Source organism: Dipteris shenzhenensis, chromosome 33, assembly GCF_047967505.1.
Source record: "Dipteris shenzhenensis isolate YYH24624 ecotype China chromosome 33, Dip_SZ_1.0, whole genome shotgun sequence".
NCBI lineage: Eukaryota > Viridiplantae > Streptophyta > Polypodiopsida > Gleicheniales > Dipteridaceae > Dipteris > Dipteris shenzhenensis.
In genome coordinates this window covers 40,609,770-40,634,146 of record NC_141628.1, presented here as the reverse complement: position 1 = coordinate 40,634,146, position 24,377 = coordinate 40,609,770, and positions in this window count along the sequence as shown.

The following is a 24,377-nucleotide window of genomic DNA, read 5'->3' as shown; positions in this document are numbered from 1 at the left end:
TATTCATTACATAAACTCCCCTTGATCATTATAAAACCTACTGTTAATTCCACACGGTCTTCTTTAGCACATAATATTTTAATAAATGTTTATACTAAGAAATGCTAATTTATTAGATCTTGTAATTTATAAGCTTAATTAAATCTCCCTAACACTTTGGGTTTTAAACATAGTATTACTACCATTACCTAACCATCCTCCATTGCCCCATTGACCTTCCCATGATTGAGTAACTGACTTGCTTTCTTGGTTTTCTTAAACGTTTTCTTTGACTTGGTCTTTTAAAATAGGATGTCATTGTGGGTGCAGAATACCACCATGTACAATAAGTACTAGTACTCTTTACATTTTTTCATGTACAAAAGTGTGGTTTATCCCCCTTGTTTGTTTTTATATAGAATTTAACTTCTTCCCTACTTTTTAACATTTTGACATTTTAATCATTGTAGAATCTTGATAGGTGTCTTGCTCCATGGTATAAGCAATAACAAGCTGGGGTTTACATGCATTACCTATCTTCCCTCACAAAACTATGATGTTCTAATACATTGTTTTATTTTGGATGGTGACAGGTAAGTGGAACCTGACCTCTTAGCCTAGACTTCCTAATGGATTTGACATGTTTGTACTATTTCTTTGCTTAAATTTGCAAACTCAATATAATGAAAAATTCTATTGCCAATCCTGTTGCTCAGGCCTTACCAAAGTAATGTTTGGATTGCAATATTGTCAAAAGTTATAACAATTTTGTTTTTATGGAGTTGGGGGAGGGAGCTCCTTGGAAAATGCAACTAGGAGGGGATGTTGAGGTTTGTAGAATTTATAGCGAGTTAATTTCACAAGAGGTGGAGAGAGAGAGAGAGAGAGAGAGAGAGAGAGAGAGAGAGGTGCAATACTAAAAAAAACCTTTTGCAACTATATGCTCTTAGTTGAGATTCAATTTAAAATTTTCTTTAAATTTTTCAAAGGTTGAGATTGATTAAAAAACCTTAAATTTTATTTTGTGAAATTAAAGGTAGCCTATGATCCCAAGTTTAAGACCCAGCAGAGTCTCTAACCTGTCATAGATGGGTCACGTTACTCGTCTTAAGAAATGTTCCACCCCATCATCCTTGTTAACTTCACCTTCATCTCATCTTTGCTCCACCATTAAGGGGAAACTATTGAAGCACTAGATGGCATTGAGGGGGGAATATGAATGGGTTTCATTACAAAGAGGGTACATGAAAGGCAAAGGGGGTACAAGAAAGGCCTTAAAAAATATGCAAGCTCTAGACATCTACCCAACCTTAGGTGTGTGGATAGGAGAGGGAAAGCAAGGGGCATGATAAAATATGAAGAGGGGAGAGGAGAAGAGTGGAGATGAGAAGAGAGGGCATAGCTAGAGAGCACACCACAAATGACTAACTATACACTAGATTTAGTTGAAAATGTAGAATATATACAAACCCTTTTAGGGCTAGGGTTAGGGCATCTAACTCTTTCCTTTATAGCACTCTATTGGGTTGGTGCTATGCACATATCTAACACATGATGTTAAGATGGTTTCTCAACACCTTCCATCAAGATCAACATCATGAAGTAGGCCTTCCCTCAAGATGATGATTCTGGGGAATCGAAGAAGGACTAAACATTACATTCCATCACACCCCTTTAATGGGAATGTCCTTCCTCTAAGTCAGACCAAGGGCTTGTTGTTACTTCTCGAAAAGCTCTTTGCCAAGTGGTTTGGTAAAGATGTCTGCAACATTCTCTTCACAATGCTACAATGTGATGTCACCAAGTAACACTCTTTCTCTGATGAATTGCTCTTTGACATCAATGTGCTTTGTCCTAGAGTGATATACTGGATTCTTGGCCAATGCTTGAGCCAATTGATTATCATAGTATATTGTTGTTGTAGCCTTTGATTCATCAAAGTAATCTGTTTCTGACAAAAGTCTTCTGAAAATAGTCTTCTAAGCCATATAGACTCACATGCACCTGTAGTGAGAGCCCTATATTTTGCTTCAGTCAAAGACAAAGAAATAGTGGGTTGCTTGTTTGACAACCATGATATAGCACCTTGACCAAGGAAATATCCATATCCCTGTGTGGATCTCTTGGTCTTATGATCTCTGGCATAGTTACTATCACAATATCCATGCAATCTTGGATGAATTCCTCTATATTCTATTCCAAACTATCTTGTACCTCTGATGTATCTCAAGATTCTTTTGGCTGCATTCCAGTGAGACCGGTTTCAATTTGCCATAAACTATGCTAATGAATTATTGCATAACAAATATCTAGCTGTGTGATAACTCAGATATATAAGAGATCCGATTAGCTACCGATAGTACCTACTATCATTGACTGTAGGCTATTCTAAATCGTTTGTAAGTTTCAAACTCTGTTCCATGGGAGTGGTTGCAATCTTGCAATCTTCCATATGAAACTTCTTCAGGAGACTGTCAACATATTTGAGCTAACTCATGAAGGTGCAGCCTGAATCTCTCCAGCACTCAATCCCAAGACAATAGTGCATAAGTCAAAGATCCCGTTCATGTCAAACTCTCCAGATAAGCCTTGTTTCAACTTCTTGATAAAGCTATCATTACTTCCGGTCACAATCAAATTATCTATGTACAAAAGTGCAATAGTGATGTCTTCCCCTTGAACATTGTAGTAAAGCATATGATCTACATTGGATTTTCATGTATCCTAGATTAGCAAAATACTTGTTGATTTTGTTGTACCAACTTTTAGGTGCTTGCTTTAAGCTGTAGCGGCTTTCCTTAAGATGGCAAACGTGATTCTCTTTCACTGTTTCAACATAACCTACTGGTTGTTGCATGTAGACTTCCTTGTCTAGGTAACCATTGAGAAAAGCATCAAGCTGGTACACATTCCATCTGCTGAGTGTCACTAGTGATATCAAGAACCATATGGATTCCATCTTTGCTATTGGAGCATAAGTCTCATGATAGTCTTGACCGTACTGCTGTGCAAATCAAATAGTCTAGCTTTGTGGGGGTTAAAGGTCATTGTGCCTTTACCCCGGTTATGTAGAATACTCAAACACATATATAAATGAATGAAAAAGAATATTAGGGTGGTTTTGCACCCACCAAAACTTGTGTGGCTCTCTGTCTCTCTCTCTCCTTCTTCTAGTCTTGCTTCCATTGAGAGCACTCTCAACTAGTATCAGAGCCTGGGTGATCTAGCTGAGCGTGCATGAATGCTTGAAGTTTAGCAGCTCTGTGGGAGGAAGGAGAAGCTCTGTGGGAAGCTTTGTGGGTGACTTTACTTGCATCTGAGTGTGTAGAGACCTTGGAGGAACCTTTGGAAAAGTCACTTTGGTTTTGTGCGAAGTGGTTTTGAGAGCCTATTAAGTGTTTTCAAAGAAAAAGTCGTTTTTTGAGCTTTTCCCTTTCCGTTCGATGACAGAGACTCCGTATTCACTTGTAGAGGCAACTATTGCTTGCTTTTGGTGTCCAATTCACTTCAGGAGCTTGGAAAAACCTTCATTCTTGAATCTGGGATCATTTCATTGGATTTCTGACTCTTTTGCCCGGGTGTTGGAACTCAAGTTTGGAGCAACCATTTGCAGATCTGTCAGTTATGGTAGACTCAGGAGGTCCTAAAACTTCTATGTTGCTCATCATTCGCACTCCAGTGGAGTTTACAAACAGCTCTGTTTCCAAAAACGTTTTTCAGTCTATGTGTTGGACCCAGTGATTGAGACCACGGTTTCCAAAACCGTCTGTCCCATTGCATTTCGGACACCCAAAAACCCCTACCTGTTAGTTCTTGTGCAATTCGGTGGAGGATTTTCAGAGTTATATATCTCTGTGTATTCGATTTCGTCTCTCTATTATGCATTTTTCATTTTAAGGTTTTGAAACCTTAGATTTATGCCACATGGCAGTGGATAAGTGTTGACTCCCATTTCTCACTCATCGGTTGGGATTTTGAGTTCTGGTAGAAGAGAGATATTTGCAGATTTTCTTGCTGAGTCCGATTATGCAATGGCATCCATGTTTTGAGGCATCTCAGGTTCTATTTTTTAGTAGCAGTCATTACCGTAGGACTATGATTTCTTGAGCATACCTTATGCAGATCACTCTGGTTGTAGTTTGAGCAGTGTGCGCTCATTTGTGGTATGCATTGGGTTGCAGTGGATGATTTATAGGCCATTTGGATGCATTGCGGTCCTTATTAGATGCGCTGATAGGCCCAAATTGTCTTGCGGGATGCTATTTTTTATGGACTCTTTGCACATGGATGCTATTTTATGCTGAGGGACAGCTTTGACACATTGCAGGTGATGCATTGATAGTGCTATGCTCTCTTGGATGAGATATTATTGATGCATATGCCAGTGGATGGTGTTTATGCTTGAGCCATTTGGCACTTATTGGCATTTTGGATTGCCATTGTAGTTGGCATTTTCTTTTGGGCCAGATTTGCTCATATGGATGCATAGTATATGCACATGAGTCAGATGCATCTTTTGATGCTTTGAGCTTTGAGTTTTGAGTTTTGGTGATATTTCACTCTATTGTGGCATACACCTTTGGGTGCACCTGATATTTGGTGTGATTCTCTCTTGCAAGCACTAGCATTTGGGATTTTGTGGATAGTATTTGGGATGCTTACTGATTGCGAGGAGCCTTCTTGCTATAGAGAGGCTATGATGCGTGAGGATCAACGCAAGTGGGAGTATGCTATGCAATCAGAGATGAATTCACTTATGAAGAATAAAACTTGGGACTTGGTTTCTTTGCCACATGGAAAGAAAGCATTGCCATGTAAATGGGTCTACAAGATGAAGGTCACAGATGATGATGTGCCTAGGTACAAGGCCCATTTGGTTGCTAAAGGGTTCAAGCAAGAGAAGGGTGTGGACTTTGATGAGATATTCTCTCCGGTTGTGAAGATGACCACACTTAGATGCATGCTTGGACTAGTGGCAGTAGAGGATATGGAGCTTATGCAGATGGATGTCAAGACAGCTTTCTTGCATGGGGATTTGCATGAGGAAATTTACATGATGCAGCCGGAAGGCTTTGAAGAAAAGGGCAAAGAGCATTTAGTTTGCAAGCTGAAGAAGAGTCTCTATGGTCTTAAGCAAGCGCCTAGAGAATGGTATCAGAAGTTTGATGCTTTCATTTTGTCCCAGGGTTTTAGAAGGAGTGAAATTGGTCACTGCCTCTACACTAAAAGGGCTAAGGATAGTAGCCTGATAATTCTGGCACTATATGTGGATGATATGCTATTGGCTAGCAAGAATACTTATGAGCTAGATGCATTAAAGTCCAAGTTGCATGAGGCCTTTGATATGAAGGATTTGGGACTTGCAGGTCATATTCTTGGTATGTGCATCACGCGTGATCGGAGTAGGAAACTCCTTTGGCTTTCACAAAAAGAGTATGTTACAAAAGTATTGCAGCGTTTCAATATGGAGGGGGGGAAGGCAGTGAGTACTCCATTGCCTCCATATGTGAAACTGAGTCATACAGATAGTCCCAAATCAAATGAGGAAAGAGCCATGATGGCCAAGGTTCCTTATGCATCAGCAGTTGGGAGTCTTATGTATGCTATGATAGCTACTAGACCAGACATTGCCTTTGCAGTGGGAGTTGTTAGCCGGTATATGGCTAATCCAGGAAAGAGGCATTGGGAGGCAGTTAAGTGCATCATGAGGTACATGAGGGGTACCAAGGAGATGTGCATCTGCTTTGGTAAAGGAGACATGCGTGTACTTGGGTACACAGATTCGGACTATGCAGGGCATGTGGATAGTAGGAGATCCACTTCTGGTTATGTGTTCACCTTTGCAGGTGGTGCAGTGTCGTGGATGTCTCGCGCACAGAAGTGCATTGCTTTGTCTACCACAGAGGCTGAGTATGTTGCAGCCACAGAGGGTTGCAAGGAGGCTATATGGCTTGACCGGCTAGTGGGAGATTTGGGGATTCATACAGGTGTACCGACATTGCATAGTGATTCCATGAGTGCTATTCAGCTAGCACTATTCAGCTAGCACGGAATCCGGTCTTTCATGCAAAGACCGAACACATTGAGGTCAGGTACCATTTCATCAGGGAGGTACTTGAGGACAAGCGCATAGAGCTTGTCAAGGTTCATACAGATGATAACCCTGCAGATATGCTGATGAAGAGTCTACCTAGTCAGCGGTTTGAGTATTGTCGTGTATTGATGGGCATTGGATAGTATGCTCACTGGTTGTTCTCCCTTAAAGGCACATTGTCCTTTAAGTGGGAGGTTGTGGGGGTTAAAGTCACTATGCCTTTACCACGGTTATGTAGAATACTCAAACACATATATAAATGAATGAAAAAGAAGATTAGGGTGGTTTTGCACCCACCAAAACGTGTGTGGCTCTCTGTCTCTCTCTCTCCTTCTTCCATTCTTGCTTCCATTGAGAGCACTCTCAAGCTTTGTATCTTTTGATGCTTCCATCTAGATTGTACTTCACTTTGTAAACCCATTTGTTTGCTATGGCCTTCTTTTTTGGTGGAAGGTCACATACTTCCCACGTATTGTTCTTGTACAAAGCTTCCATTTCTTCGTTCATAGCAGTTTGCCATTCTAACTTGTCAACTACATCTTCCAAGTACACGGCTCTTCTGTAGCCATGATGGTAGTCATAAGAGCATAATTGTGTTGAAGAACTGAAAGGAAAGCATGAAGGTGAACACATACACATGGCCTACATCATATGGTGACCAAAGGTGTTTACAAAACACACAAAAGTTTATTTCATTCATTTTGGAGGACTATGCAGGCTGAGTATCTTGAATCAACATAAAAAGAGAGATCTAGAGCATATATGGAGATGGTTTAAAAAGCATAAATTTCATAGGATGCCTCATCTTGTGGAGGCACATCAATTGAAAGTAGATTGGCAGTTTCTGGCTTTGTAGTTGCTTCCTTTTTTGCCTTACAATACTTTTCATGGTGATTGTTTTTGCCATAATGTTTGCAAGGATTGATCTTGAAGCAATCTTTTGAGAGGCGATTAGTCTTCCCACAATGTTTGCAAGGTGAACACTTGCCCTTTTGAGTTTTTATGGCATAGGCTGTGTCATTGCCTCTCCGGAGTTCCATGTGACTTTCTTCTTCTTGAAGAGCAGTAATAAGACCTTCAAGAGTAGGATTAGGAAGATTTTTCAAAGTGGTAACAACATGATCATAATCTTCAGGCATACTTTTGAGCAACACTACCATTGCATCATCTGTAGTGATTGGAGAGTTTATAGAAGCAAGTTGAGTCATGAGACTCCACATGTGATTGACATGGGCAGCCAAAGGAGTGCCACTAGCCATCTTCAATTCAAAAAAAGCAATCTTAAGTGACAATTTTGAGATGTGAGAGCTAGCACCAAAAATAATATCAAGCTTCTACCAAGCTTCAGAAGGAGACACCAAATCAGAAATGTGATGAATATAGTCATCTCCTAAGCCAAGAGCAATCATGCCATAGGCTTTCTCCTCTCTAGCAAGATCTCATGCCAGGCGTGTCAGAGCTGAGGATTCTCCAGCATTAGAGGCTATTGAAGAAGAAGTTGAAGCAGGTTTGACAAGCCCCCAGAGGTTTTCCCTCATCAATGCAAACTTAACCTTCATCTGCCATGTGTGAAAGCCTTTACCATTGAACTTACCCATATTCAAGAAGGTAGCCATGAGAGGGTCTAACCCAAAATGGGTAGTGTCTACTCTCTTACAAGGCTAGAAAGAATTGAAGAGCTTCAATGTACAAGCATTTAGAGTAGCAAAGACTTGTAACCAAATTCCATACTACAAATCATAATGGAAATGATGCTTCAACTTGCATGCTTCATAGAGGTGGCTAAATGAAAGTATTTCAAGCAAATCCAGGTATAACAACTTAAAGGAAAGTTGTCGCCATAGTTGTACTAATTCTATTCAACACTTTAAAACATCTGAAATGCTAAAGTAGCATCAAACTCACAACATTGTCAAAACTGTCCAAAACAGAGGCCTGAAATCGGAGGGCTTATATCTCACTCTTCAAAGCAAAAAAAAGAGGGCTTTCTATGTAGAAACAAAGCTGATATACCAGAGAATTGGAAGCAAATGCTACATGGGAATCGGTGCCTTTGCCTAAAGACATGAATGCAATTGGTTGCAAGTGGGTTTATAAGGTAAAGCACAATGCAGATGGTTCTATGAGCAGATACAAGGCAAGATTAGTTGTCAAGGGGTATGCATAGACATATGGCATTGATTATGAAGAAACATTCAGTCCGGTTACAAGGATGGCAACTGTAAGAGCAGTCATTGCTATGGCTGCATCAAAGGGATGGTCTTTACATCAGATGGATGTAAACAATGCCTTCTTGCATGGTGATTTGCATGAAGAGCATGAAGAGGTCTATATGGAGCAGCCACCAGGTTATGTGCATGCTGTTCATCCTGAGTTTGTTTGCAAGTTGAAGAAAGCCTTGTATGGCTTGAAGCAAGCACCCAGAACATCGTCTTACAAGATTGGACAATATCTTGTCACTATTGGCTTTCAGATTTCCAAGGCAGATTTCTCAGTTTATGTGAGAAAAACAAAGAAAGGCATTATGCTACTTTGATGATTTGATCATCACAGGTGATAGTGATGAAGATATCCTTCATGTGAAAATGCTATTGAAGAAGAAGTTTGAGATGAAGGATTTGGGAGAGCTGCATTATTTCTTGAGCATTGAGGTGCTTAGATTCCCAAGTGGGATATGGCTCTTGCAAAGGCAGTATGGATTGGACATGCTATCCAAATATGGGATGGCAGGTTGTAAGCCTATTTCAGTTCCTTTGGAGCAAAATGTGAAGTTGAGTGCAGATGCAAGTGAGCTTCTAGAAGACCCTACTATGTACAGATGCATAGTAGGAAGTTTGATTTATATGACTATTACCAAGCCAAATTTAAGCTATGCTGTTGGGTTGATAAGTCAGTTTATGCAGGCTCTAAGGAAACCACATTTGGATGCGGCTAGATGCATACTGAGGTATGTGAAGTCCACATTACAATATGGACTATTTTATGAGACTGGGGTTCAGATACAGTTACATGGATACACTGATGCTAATTGGGTTGGTAGCATTTCTGGTAGATGATCTACAAGTGGATATGTGTTTTCTTTTGGGATTACTGCAATCACTTGGAGCAACAAGAAATAGCCTATAGTTGCCTTGTCGAGCACAGAGGCTGAATACAAGGGTGCAACAATGGCTGCATGTGAGGCAACTTGGTTGCATAAGCTACTTTATGATATGCATCAGTCTACAGATGGGCCAATTGTCATTTATTGTGATAACATGAGTAGTGTACACTTGGCAAATAATCCAGTCTATCATGCTAGAACAAAGCACATTGAGGTGCATTATCACTATGTGTCCGAGAAGGTTCTAGTAGGTTTTATTAATGTAGTTTATGTCAGCACAGAGGATCAAGTAGCTGACATATTCATGAAGGCATTGGGCACAAAGAAGCTGCACAAGTTCAAAGACCTGCTTGGTGTGCAGGAATTGGGATTGAGCTCAAGGGGGAGTGTTGAGATATCTAGCTCCACTCATGATATGTCAGGGTGACCGTTGTGCATTTATCTCACTTACTTGTTAGCTGCAGATGCAGTTGGTACACCGCCTATAAATAATAGCTAGATGACAGCTATCTTTACATACTCTAGTTAGTGGCTCAGTTAGTATGCCACCTTAGTTAGTTGAGTTTGGTTTGAGACCTACATATAGGGTTCACCTATTCCTTTTGTACTAAGAGAGAGATTCTTTTGGCTTTCACAACTAAGAAGAGGAAAACTATTTTCAGCCTCCACCTTTGTGTGTATTCCCCCATTGTGTATGTGAGAAAGCTGCAAAAGAGACTCCTTACTTCTCTCCCACTCTCTTCACAGTGGTTTCAATCTTGTGGAGTGAAGAAAGAAGAATAGAGATGCATTCAATTGGCAATGGCTAGCAAGCATTTGTAGCTAAGGGGAAAAAGAGCACTATGGACAATGGAAAGAAGCTGATGGTGACTTGTAAATATTGTGGGCGAGAAGTTCCATAGGATAAGCATTGTTACAAGAAGGCATATGATGAGAGAAGCTCAAAGGCTTTCCTACTCGAAGAAAATGGTACAAATGAGGTATCCGGGCTAGTATGTGAAGGTGGTACTCCTATAACCAACTTGGAAGATGACAGTTACCTTGATTACGATTATGCTTTTTAGCTCACATCAGTACAAATTTTTGACCTATAGTTTTTGGGTTGACGGTTGTGTTTTTTGTTAGCATTAGTACATCTTGGTATGGTAAACTTCATAGGGTCATCCAACGTGGTAGTGGTCAGCAGCAGCCACTTGGCATTTGTGCATGCATACTTTGACGTGGTGATGGTTTTAAGGGTTCTAACCACTATCTTCTCTCTAATGAGTTGTGAGCTTCATTAGAGTCAAAAGGTGATGACTTTTGGTACCAATATGGAGATGTCATGAAGCAGGTGGATGAGCTATATAGGTTCCAAGATGCTAGCAAAGGTTGTTGATTAGCATGGTGGTTGTTCAAGTAGTGAATGGCACTGACTATGCTCTTATATTGCTTGCATCTAGACCGAGGGACTGCTCTCATAGCCAAGGTTTGTGTCACCATTCCTTAGAGCTATGTGCTCATGTCATAGATTAGTGTATCTTAGCTTGTGTGGTCTTCATCCTTAGTGTAGGGTATCTCGTCCTATGTGACCTTTATGGCCGTTTGCTCGACTGTGTGTCAAGGTTTATGGTCACTTAGATTAACTATAGCATTTGATATTTTATGAGCTATAACAAGCTTGGTCGAGTTGAGTAGACGTGTAATTATATCGTATCTCTGTTGTCCTAGAGATTTTTTGGTATTAACAATATAGTTGACATCATTATATTGTTAGTTTTGGTGGTATTGATTTTTATATTAGATGTGAAAGCTTGTCTTCAAGTTTGTGAACTACTATGTGCATTCTAAATCCTCTAGATTCCAAAAGCTCTACTCCTCCCTTCAAATGCATATCAAAATAATTCCTAAAGGACTCTTCATGAAATGCTAACTGAATAAAAAATTGAGACACGCTCCCACCATTGAAGTATGGTGTGATGGTCTAGAGAGGCTCCTCTAGAGTAGCAATAATAACTCAAACAAGAATAGGGTGTCTTATTTGCATATCCCACTCTCTTCATGCTTCTTGTGACTCATCTATGATCATTAGCATTTCCCTTGTATTTTCTAGCATACCACATGTGTTGTAAGAGACCAGGACAGCCTATTAGATGGACTCAATAAATAGACCGGTATGTTCCAGATCCAATCTTTTTGCCTACAAGGATCTCATTCTTAGTGATAAATGTCATAAAAGTAACATTTATTATGTGGCTAGCTCATTGTTGTAGCTTTTTCATATCTCTAAGCACCCTTCCTTTCATTCCTATTGTACCTCCTACCTTTTTCTCAACTCGCTCCTCTACCATCTCAAACTTTAAGGCAGACTTCTTTTCCTAGCTTTCAATTCTAAGGTTCTTCTTATCAGACCGTAGGACCTTACTTTTGTGCACATCCTATAATGCATCCCATAGTTCCATCAGTGATGCACTAACATCATTGGAAAATCTTGGTCTTGTAGTGCACATTTCATTAAATCAGGTGTGAGCATCAACAATTTGGGATTCAACCCAAAGCAATGCATCATAATGTTGGCAAGCTCATGGGCTTTAACATAATGTTCTAGCATCCTCTTTGTATCATGTATGAACTTTGTCTAGAAATTACTCAACCTATCAGTGCTCTCTATTATGTTCTGCATCTTAATCTCATGCAACCTATTTATTTTCTCTAGCATTTGCTCTCTAAGTGCCTAGTTGACTTGCTTGCATTGTTTCACTACTATTAATGCACACTTATGCTTATTTCTAGTAGACTCCTCCATTTCACAAAAAATTATGTGAAAGTTTGTAAATCCAATATAATATCCGCATATACCAAATCCACATGTTAATTCAACTTGCACACAACATATTGTGCATGGACCGTGGTACATAATGCATGCAAAAAAATGATTAAAAAAATCCCCCTTCAAGTGAGTCCAACCTAGCCTCAAAAGTGGTCCCATCTAGCTCTTATTAGTCTCTTCTTATCAGATCATAGGACCTACAAATTCATGCTAGAAAAAAAATAACAAATCCACCCCACAATATCCAGGATGCCACTAGACATAAATGGCATGTTAATATGGCCCTTGCCCCTAGAGGGGACCGCTCAAGGGCCATATTGTCAATTGCATTTTGCTTGGTTGCACAACGGAATACGTTTTCCTTGGTACACAAATATATAACTCTAAGAACCAGTGGGGTGGTTGCCATAGATCTCCTTCTATTTGCCAATGCACTGGTCGTCATAGACCTCCTCCTGTAATACATAAAATAATGTAACGGAGCTATAACTCCAACAACCAGCATTGTGATCTCTCCAAGACAACCTTGAATTTTGGACAGTGACAGGTCACAAGGCCAGAGACTGCATTGAGTCTCGGATGCTCAGAATGATAGATTGCGTCTCATTATTATGCCAAAAACCAGCACGGTGGTCTCCAAGCCAACCTATGATTTTCATGGACAAAGATGCAGCAAAAGGTTGCACAATGATAGGTGGTAAACAAGAGACTATGTTGTGGTGGTGTTCAGAATGATAGATTGTGTCTCATTATTACACCAATAACCAGCATGGTGGTCTCTCCAATCCAACCTTCAATTTTAATGATCTGCATGGGTGCGGTGCCTAGTGACAGGTGGCAACGCTGGGGCAAAAGGCTGCGCAATGATAAGTGGTCAAGCAGCTCAAGCCAGAGACTACGCTGCACAAAGCAATGCAAAGATGCCGTGTGTTAAGATATTCGGTGTTCAGAATAAATAGATTGTGTCTCATTATTACGCAAGTGTGCCATCATGACGTCGGGAAAATTTTCATCGAGAGTGCAAGTCTGTGCAAAATTCAAATATTCACCCAGGAGTGGAGCACGTCATGGCCCCAAAATGGCCCCAAAAATAGTTTTGTGATTGGCTACACCCAAGCAAACGTTGACCCTTTACCTAGGAACAAAGACATCTGTCTAGATTCACAAATATCATTTTTTTGTAAATACCATGTTATATGTACAATTAGTGTCACAAATCCATCATTACCCTGCCACCAAAGTGTGTGAGATAATAAGGGGGGTTGTCCACACCCAAGTGAGACTATTAATCATAAATCTTTAAACAATGCAATCAGTTATAATGAAACCATACTTAGTATAAAGACCGTGAAATCCATGGCTAAGGCACAATCACCTGTATGTAGTATAAAGAATCTTATAAAAGGGGTTACACTAAAAATGCAATTAGTAAAAGAAAATTCAATTACAAAGGGTGGAAAATTAGTACATTAGAAAGTTTTCCACCAAAAGAGGTCGACCTTGTAGTACATTAGAATAATGTAAGAAATGCACTATATTACATTATGCACAAGCTATCTCCTATTATATGTTAGTATTTCAAGTCTATAAATTATGTGTAGGTTAGCTCAAAATTATTTTTTTTAGGTCAACAAATCCTTGCATAGAAGAAAATGTCCATTAAGTCATTTATTTATTGTAAGTATTTAATGGACACATTAAAAGAAAAAAGGAAGTAAATTTATTTTTAACTAAACTTAAAGGAGTCTAAAGGAAAAAAGATACTATTAATTAAAAATGGGGACAACCATATAAGAGTACCAAACAAAAGGAAAAGGGAAACTTCTAAGATAAATCACAAAGAATGGATGAAAAAGTTCATGCTACTAATAACAAAAAAGCGGTAAAGAAAAAAGTTATCTATGAGAGTATTAAAAAACAAAACCCTTAAATAAGGCAATTGATTTAATAAAAAATAGTGTAATCAAAAAAGCCAATGATTAATAGAAGAATAGATCAAACAATTAGATGAATTAAATAATGAAGCATATCTAAATACATAAAAATAGTAATAAAGAGAAAAAAAGTGGATTTAGAGAGAGCAAAAAGGGTATAGTTTAATAAAGTATGTTTTAATGTGTGTGTGTGTGTGTGTGTGTAGCCATAAATACAAAAATTACTTATTTGTATATAAGCATATTTGTATATGTAAGTATATATATAACTAGTTATACATAAACATAGACAAATAAACAAAATTGTAAAATGTATATGTAAGTATAGATAAAGGCACTCATTCTGGGCAAAATGAAGGTCTACGAGAAGAGAAGGCTTATTAAGAGTTGTTTAAGCAACGAATCATTAGAGCCACACTACAAACAATTAAGGGCTGTAGGTGAAGTGGACATTGGCGCTTTTACCAACTATTGTCTTATAGTTTGTTACGATGTGCTTGAGCGTTATGGTCATATCTTTGGTCATGCTCAACTCCACCGAACCACTTTCCAAACTTTACATAAATCGTAGGGTAAGTACATTGCATGCAAGCGGGAAACTTGTAGAGATGACTACAGAGGAGTAAGTGAGCATGAAGGGAATGTGAAGGCAGGAGTAGAGAAGAAGAGTTGGCTACTACGAAGTAAACAACCCAAGTGAGTAGAGGTAGGAACAAAGGTCATGAGCGGTTTTGTGATGAAAGGCAAACCTCTGAATTAGAGGGCTGGCCAAGAAGGAATTAGAGGGGTGGCCAAGATTTGCAAGCAAAAATGGCAACCCGATTGTGCACGTCGTTAGGATAAGCATGGATATATATTACCTCGAGGAACCAGATGTCTTCCCAGGGTTAAGACAATGCCCAACATACTCTCAGAGCTTTGGGATGAAGAGACAACAACAATAGTGTAACATCAAACGCAACTTCTTCCATCGTACAGGAGAGCTTTGTGTATGAGTCAACGCGGATAGAGAAAGAGCAAAAAAGAGATAAGGTGGCTATACAAAAGAGCAAGCGAGTGCAAGGTTAGGGAGTCAAGAGCCAAGATTTGAGAGTAGAAACTAAAGGGAGGAAGAAGAGACGAAGTAGGTTGTCAAGCAGAGCATTGTAGATAGGAAACCAGAATAGAGCTTTGTAAGAGAAGTACCATCAAGGCGGAGGCTGTAGATATGACACCACCTTAGAGGATGGAATGAAATGCCAAGAAGAGATCTCTGTGACAAGGAAATATACCATGAAGCCGTTATGCATGACGGGAGATGACATGTCAGCGGTGGCAAACATGCAAAAGTAGTAGCCAAGATGAGACGTTCACTCCAAGAAGTATAGTGACCAAACGTGCATGGGGCAAGGGATGGGTCATTATACAAGCAAAATGACTTGGTCGAGAGGAAAAAAAGAAGAGGGGACTGTAACGTGCCAACAATGGGGTGAAATCATAAGACATAATAGGAGGAGGGGGGAGAGGGGGGGGGAGGCAAATATAAAAGTAAAACAATAAAATAAAAAGGGGGGATAAATAAGAGGGAGATTTAAATAGAAGTGTGTGTGTGTGTGCGCACGCATGCACGCGCGTTCAGATTTAATAATCACATCAATAAATGAACCATACAATTAATTCAATCATTTGGATAATTATAAAAATTTGCATATTTGCCCCACATACACCGATGCATCGTATCGTTCTCTAGCCAATTCTTGGCTATAGTGGTAGAGTTCTTGGTTCCTCCCTGGGTGTTGGGTATTGGGTCTCCATCAAATGTATCAATCCTTGACACCCCACTTTAAAGGACCAACAGAGGAGGGGATGATGTTCTTCTTGGCGAGTCAAGATCCTCGGCTATCCTCAACTCTTCTAGGCAAATTTGTGCACCTAGAAATGATGCTCAGACATGAATATGCTCGATTTTTGGAAAGGCAGCCTTAATAAGATGTGTGCCCTCATGACAATCAAATTCAAAGATATCATGGTAATTTTTTGCAATCATGACACATTAAAAAAGAATGTGTTTTAAATAAATTCTTGAGGGATTCACAATGACTTGCTTATGGTAACATCAGAGTATACATGAGGGTTTTTTTGGAAGGGGAAAACAAGTTAATACATTAGGGGAAAACCCCTTGAGGGGCTCACCATGTAGTAGCATGTGTGATCACTCAAGGTATATTTATATACCCCTTACAACCCCTACATTTTGTATATTTTGTGTGACTCCAAAAGAAAATAATACCCTTTCTCTTGATTGCATGTGCTATCTTACATAATTGTTAGTGAACTTATCGGGTTTAAACTTGTTTTATTTTAATATTAAAATTATATAGAAGTGAGGGAGTAAGCAGGATCTGGGAGGGAGTAAAAAAGGTGAGTTAATAAAACCAAGAAGCTAGGAAAGCAAGTGAAGAAAATTGTGCAATGATAGAACTTTTTGAAATAGATCATCAAAAAAATTATTATATTTTAATGATAATGCTACAAAAAGCATTATTTTATTGATAAAGGAGAAAAGTATCTAGGTCTACATTAGCTAGGGAGAAGTGATACTAGCATGCTTTTGTTGTATCATGATACCCATAAAGAAGCCCTTAGCACAACATTTCTTATACATTTTACCAACTTCCATTGCACCAAAAAGATATCTTGGACATCAAGTGTGTTGGTTATCGAGAGCCAAGACCTAGCTTAAGCGTTTCATGTGACGACGAACATATTTCTATCAATAATGGCAACCCCTTGCCTCCCACTGTATGTATGCTTCCGCCACCATAGCCAACCACTTCTTCAGCTTCCTCCCCCCTCACTTCCCTCACCCCCTACCTAATATGGCTAGAATATGCTCTTAAAGAAATTCCTAGCTCTCTAGCTCTTATACCAAATTTTTCCTTTTGACGGAATTTCATGCAAGTTTTGCTAATATGCCCAGTTCAGGCATGGCATGGCAAACTCACAGGTAAGTTGCCTTAGCATTGGATTTGACCATATCATGAGCTGAAATATATAACTGTTGATTGATTACTTTGCCTTTTATCTAGTAATACCCATATGCTCCTTCCTAACACATGAATATGAGACTTTGTAGTTTTGGCACTTGCTTCTTATCTCCTTCTCCTATGCTTGGTCAATACCACTTTCATGCAAAAGTAAGTCTCTCTCTCTCTCTCTCTCTCTCTCTCTCTCTCTCTCTCTCTTACACACACACATGCGTACACGTGCACCTCCTCTCTACATAGAGAGAGAGAGAGAGATTTTAGATTATATATATATTAATTTAATTATATATAATGATTCCTCAATGATTCCTTTATATATGCCCATGGCTCCTCAAATTCCCATACTCTCATTTTTAATAGCCTATCTTACTTGCACAAGCTCCACACCTCCACTTTGTTGTAGTGTCAAACTCCCCCCTTTCACTTCATAGCATGGCGACTCCTCACTTTTATTTTTGCAATGTCCTCATATTGATATTCAAGAATCAATTTTGCTAAAACTATGGCTTCCCTTGTGGCCCTTGGTTGTTTCTTCTTAGCCAACCATGCTCATTGCTGTGATGTGGCAGGGGTTTCTGCCTTTTGATCCCATGACTTTTGCAGTAACTTTCGAATTCACTTGATATGAACTCACCACCCCTTTCTGATCTCAACTTCGTCACCTTCCTCCCCGTTTCTTTCTTGACCATTACATGCCATTCTTTGAACTTACTAAAAGCCTCATCTTTAGTCTTCAGGAAGTATATCCATATCCTTCTATTGTAGTCATCGATCAGCATCATGAAGTAGTAGGAACCACCCAAAGCTTCCGTCTCCATCTTTTCACAGAGGTCCGTGTGAACAAGCTCTAAAGGAGCCTTTGCCCTACTAGCCTCTTTAGGAAAGGGCTGCCGATGCTGCTTGCCCATCATGCAAGCTTCATTTAATTTCTAGTAGGTTTGCAATCATTCCACTTTTATGCATCTCCTTTAAAGAACTAAGGTTTAGATGACCAAACCTCTCATGCCACAGCTTAGTGTTCTTCACATCGGCTCGAGCACTGAAAACTGAGAGTTCTTAGATGTTGTTGCACCATGTACCTTTACTAATGACCTTCCCTTGAAGATCCAAAATTTGTGCACCATTCTTATCGAATTGAACTTTGAGGTCCCGATCCGTGATCGTGGAAATGGACAACAAGCTGCTCCTGATATCTGGCACATAAAGAACATCGGACAACTGTTTTACAACTCCATCTGACTTGAGAGCAATCGTACCTTTTCCTTTTGCTGGACATTTTGCATCATTGCCGACTACTAATAGGATGTTATTCCCTATTGGGTGTAGAGAGGTATACCAATCCTTCCAACTGGTCATGTGGCGCGATGCACCACTGTCAATAATCAAAGGTTCTTCTGTAGGTACATGAACTACCTCCATGTAAATCTCCTCAATTGCTACGAATAGCTCTACTGGTACTATCTGTGTGCTATTGATGGACTCTTTCTTTACTCCGTTCTTCTCATCTGCAATCTTCTTCCGCCGGCACTCATTCTGCTTGTGCCCTCTCTTGTTGCAATAAAAGCACTTGATCTTCTTCTTTCTCTTTTTATCATCAGAAGAAGATGGGTTACCAGAGTCCTTACCCTTACCTTTCTTTGATCCAGATGAGAAAGCTGAATCTTCTCCAGTCCTCATCTTTTGACGCATCTCCTCCTCCAGAAGCATCATGCTGAAATCCTCAAAGTTGAGGGGCGGATTTTTGTTCTGCATATTCAGCGTCGTAAGAAGACCATCATACTTTGGTGGGAGAATCCGTATGCACCTTTGTGCTAGATTCTTGCTGGTGATGGTGATGCCAATCGCAGTCATTTGATCGCGCACATTCTTCACCCTAGTGATGAACTTCTCTGCCGTTTCAGACTCAGACAGTTTCTCGTTCGCGAGTTGAGTTTTCAAATTCTGAATCTACGTTTGATTCGTGGTCTTGTACTAATTTTTCAAGACCGTCCATGCCTCCTCCACTGTGATGACATGTTGAATTAATGCCATGATAGAATCACTTACACTGCAGACAATAGAACACAGCGCATCTGCATTTCTTGTTATCCAGGCGAGAATCTCATCTGCAATTGGTACTATTTGTTGTGCTGCATTGGCTGGATTCGGTCTCGCAACCGGCTTCAAGTCCACCCCAGTAGCAGTATCCCAAAGCTCGTATTTTCTTAGGGTGGTCTTCATCTTGAACTTCCAGAGTGGATAGTTAGTGCCGTCCAACTTTTTGCTTTTGCCGAACGGTGGGATTCGCAGTCTTGCAGGTTGGGCCATCTCTCACAATCTGCTCGCAAATAGAAACACACTACCAAATCTTCTTGCTAGAGCCCAAGCTCTAATACCATGTAAGAAAACAATACAATGTCTGTGCTCAACAGATAACAGGATCTCGTATGCAAGAGGGAAAAGCAGATAGTATGGAGAATAAAAAATTTGATTACTGTTAAACTGATACAATAGATGGCGCTGCCTCCTAGCTGTGCGCTCCTATGAGCGAAGCTTCGATGGCATGTTGGAAACAGTAGAGGATGGACGCTGGATGCTAAGGAATCAGGGTTGCTGTAGCTAGTGATGATAATGGGCTTCACGGGCTTGCTCTTATATACCCACCAGTCGTAGTCAGTTAGACTCAATTGGGAGACCGACCCAGTCCGCCCAAACCGGCCCTGACTGAAGGTCGATTTTGAAATAGGCCACCGACCACACGATAGGACCGTGGCGCAGAATAGAGCAATTAACCTACGATTAGCGTTTGGCCCACAGCCATCTAGGATCATCTGGGGCTCCAAATGGGCCCCGCATCCCGAGAGTGGGCTGCCTCTAGAAATGCTCCGTCTATCCTCAGTGCAGTCAGTCATGGGATGCCTTCCCGCACTTGCATGTAGCCTAGTTGGTAGTGTGCCAACTTTATCTGAAGCCGGAAATGCAGTTATCAAGTTGATCAATTAGATCAGGATCCTTGGTACATCGACAGCGGTGCATCATCTCATCAGACAAAACATCAGGAATGGTTTGCAGAGATGAAACCATTAGAAAGACATGAGAACATTATCTACAGTATAGATAACACACCAAGGGAAACGAATTGTCCCTATGAACAATGTCACTGGTATGAAAGTATTGGTGAAAGAAGTGCTCTATATTCCAAAGCTAAGCAAAAACCTCTTGTTAGTTGGGCAAATCATGGAACAAATTACCGAGTCATCTTTAATGGAGATGAATGCATGATCAGAGACAAATCCAAAGGATATCAATTAGTAGGAAAAGAAGTCAAGGAAGGACTCTTGTTTAAAATGCTAGCTTCCGTACTAGATTTGCATGCCATGTTAGCTCAATAGCAACCGATGCCTTCCGCAGTCTGGCACAAGAGATATGTACATGTCAATTTTAAAAGCTTGATTCAGCTAAGAAATCAGAATATGGCAATTGGAATTCCGAAACTATAGTTTCTTGGAAAAGTTTGCAAAGCATGTCACTTCGGTAAAAAAAAGCGGACCAATTTTGGCAAAAGCACCTCTCATGCTAGAGGTATAGTTGATTTGATACACTCAGATTTATGGGATTATGCCCAAACCCATAGCATCAATGGTTCACTTTACTACTTGACTTTCATCAATGACCACGGCAGATATTGTTGGGTCTACTTTGTGAAAGAGAAATTTGAAGCCTTTTCTAGATTTCAAGAATGCAAAGCCATGGTTTGAAAAACCAGCCATGTAGAAAGATCAAAGTCATGAGATCGAATAGAGGAGGTGAATACATGTCTTCAACATTCATGAACTTCTGTAGAAGTAATGGCATTTGAAAACAATTCACTTGTGCAGATACTCTTCAGCAAAATGCAAGAGCTAAAAGGAAGAATGGTACTTTAGCAGACAGTGCTAGATCAATGATCAGTGAGAAGCATCTTCCAAATCAGTATTGGGTAGAAGAAATTGCCACTACAAACTACTTGCTTAATTGGTTCCAACCGAGCCGATTCAAGGTATGACACCTTATGAAGCATTCACTAGACACAAACCACGCATTGGGCATCTCCGCATATTTGGTTGCATAGCATATGCCCATATACATGACGATCATCGTAGAAAATTGGATGTGAAGTCATGTAAATGCATCATGGTTGGCTATACTGAAGGAAGCAAAGCATACAAGTTGTATGATCCCATCAACCAAAAGGTCATTATCTCCAAAGATGTAATTTTTGATGAGGAATCAGAATGGAAAACCTCAAATGCACAGGAGATAGATACACCGATTACATAGTCATCTACAAAAAAGGTTGATGAAGAAGAGCAAGAATTGCCAGAGACACCCCGAGAACAACAGCAACTCACGCGGTCTACTAGGGCAAGCAGACCACCAGCCAGATTTGACATATGCTCAGAAAGGCAAAGAAGTTAGGTACTACCAATTATGCTCTTATGACTACCATCATGGACATAGAAGAGCCACTATAGTTTGAAGACATAGTTGATAAGCCAGAATGGAAAACTGCTATGAATGAAGAAATATAAGCTTTGTATAAGAACAATACTTGAAAATTATGTGACTTTCCACTAGGAAAGAAGGCCATCTCAAAAAACTGGGTATACAAAGTGAAGTACAATCTAGATGGAAGCATTGAAAGACACAAAGCCAGACTAGTTGAAAAAGGATTTGCACGGCAATAGGGTCAAGACTAAGATGAGACTTATGCTCCAGTAGCAAAGATGGATTCCATATGGTTCTTGATATCACTAGTGATACTTAGTAGATAAAATGTGTATCAGTTAGATGTCCAGAATGATTTTTTCAATGGTTACTAAGACGAGGAATTCTACATGCAACAACCAACAAGTTATGTTGAACTAGGAACATAGAATTAGGTTTGCCATCTCAAGAAAAGTTTCTATGGCTTAAAGCAAGCACCCAAAAGTTGGTACAGCAAAATCTACAAGTATTTCACTAATATGAGATACATGAAGACCAATGCAGGTCATACTCTTTACTACAAAGTTCAAAGGGAAGACATCACTATTGCACTTTTGTCTGTAGATGATTTGATTGTGACCGGAAGTAATGATAGCTTCACTAAGAAGTTGAAACAAGACTTATCTGCAGAGTTCAACATGAAAGATCTTGGACTTATGCACTATTGGCTTGGAATTGAGTTCTAAAGAGACTTAGACAACACTTCATGAGTCAACTAAAATATATTGACAGTCTCCTAAAGAAGTTTCATATGGCAGATTGCAAGATTGTAGCCACTCGCACCCTTCTTGCCCCTCCACCTAGATCAAGCTGTATCTCTTGATCCAGGAAGAATTTGAGGGTGCTCCAAAAAGAGAAAATGCATGATTTTTTGTGCTCTACGCACTCATCACATCAACCGCACATTTTGGTGCAAGTATCACACACTTTTGAGCCTCGGCGATAAATCCACTTCTTGCACACACGTCAGCTCTACATCAATGCATCTGACTTAGCACCTAATACAAGCAAAGAAAAGGAATTATTTATTGCTTTTTCATCGCTCGGCAGTTGGTCTAGATCTAGATTAGAGGAGATTAGATCATCCATAGCGAGAAGAACTCCCAAGCAACCAATCGAAGCCATGTTGCAAAATTCCCAAATAGTACCTGCTCGGAGTCGATCCCTTCACTCACATGCGATTTCACATCATTACGTTTCCTGAAATCCGACCACCATCAATTCAATGAGGAGACTTGAGAGTTTACAAAGGCATTGACCGATAGTTCAATGAGTAGATTGCACATTTGTTCATTTTACACACACATGCCACCATTGTAAAGCCTATTGGTTATTTTTTGGGCATTATGCACATCATTTAAGTCTTGTAAAGCCTCTTGGCTATTCCCAGCATCATTTGCCACAAGCCTTGCAATAGATTGGATTATATATTGTAGTTATATAATCACCGACAGTTCATATTGCTATTGATAGAGTCAGTGTTTTGCAATTGACTCAGACAATAATTTCACAAGAACTTTGAGTACATTTCTTGCACCATGTCTACAACTAGCAACCTCAATTTGGAGGCATCTACTAAGCTAGACAATTCCAACTATGGTACATGAAAATACTAAATGGGGACCATTCTTGTACTTCAAGACAAATGGGAGTATGTTGATGGGGCTACACCTAGAACATCAGACGGTCCAGTTTCGTAGCTCCTACCATTGCCGCACCACAAGCAGCGGGATCTATGCATGCACCACCAATGCTCGCACTTGCAGTAGATCATGCTAGCTCATACAAAAGTTGCACATGCTAGCCATATCATCATGGAGATTTGTGCTGACATCACCCCCAAGGCCGATGAAGACCTTCGGACTGTCTACATGGGTGAGAAAATAAATAGGCTTAGCTTCTAAGATTTGCCAATTGTTTGAGAAAGGATCGCATGTCCCAACCTAAAATCTTACATGAAGCCCCTGAGCATTGAAGGCAGTGCAACCCGATGCTTGTACCAGATGGCAGCTTTCCATTGGCACCCGAGGTGCACATTCGAGAATCAATGGTGCTTCAACTTACTATAGAAATGCGCGAGTCTCCAAAAACCGCCACCAGGCTGGTAACTTGGGTGTTGGTAGAGATACTCTATAGATAGCTCGGGCACATGTGTGGCTTCGGTTGCAATACGCTACTATGCTTGCCTATCGGCATCATAGGCACATGCTTGCCGTTGCTTGACGGGACCTTATCTGAGGTAGGGGCACATGTTTTGTTTGTCAAAGAAGGACATTGTTTTGTAGGAAGGTAATGAAGTGACAACAACCCATTTGATACCAGACCTTATCTTGTCGTTTCCTACCTATGGAATCTAATTGCATGAGTCATGCAACAGGTTGCCTTTTGTTTGCATTCCGATAGGCACGTCACAGAATCTTTGCTTATTAGACGTCTAACGATTGGTGCGCATGTTGCATAAATGCGCAATTGGAGTGAAGGAGTCGATTTGTTCACACGCTATAATGTAGAAGTTGTCTCCAAGGATTTAATGGAGCTCTGCAGTACTCTGTATCTGAGAGCATGCCATTTTCTATTGGCTTGCCCATCTATTTCAAAGCATTGAAGTTGCCTTCAGCCCCCTGTCAGCTCCAGATGCCACCTCCCAACAATTGGCTATGGAGGAATTGTGCTTTGGTGGCTCCAAAAGGCAACCTCCAAAATTGAGGTGCAAAGATGGAGCGTCAATGGCGCTCTCCACCAATGTCTCAAAATCTGAGAGGACAATCCCATGAGCAAATCAAAAAATAGGGAGAAACATCGCATCTCTACATAAGAACATCACTACAAATTTGCGAAGATAGTGGGGAAGAGCGCTCAGGGCATTCAATGCGCAAAGTTTTGGGCTCATTGCAATGAAAACCTTCACGATCAATTGGCTCAAGGC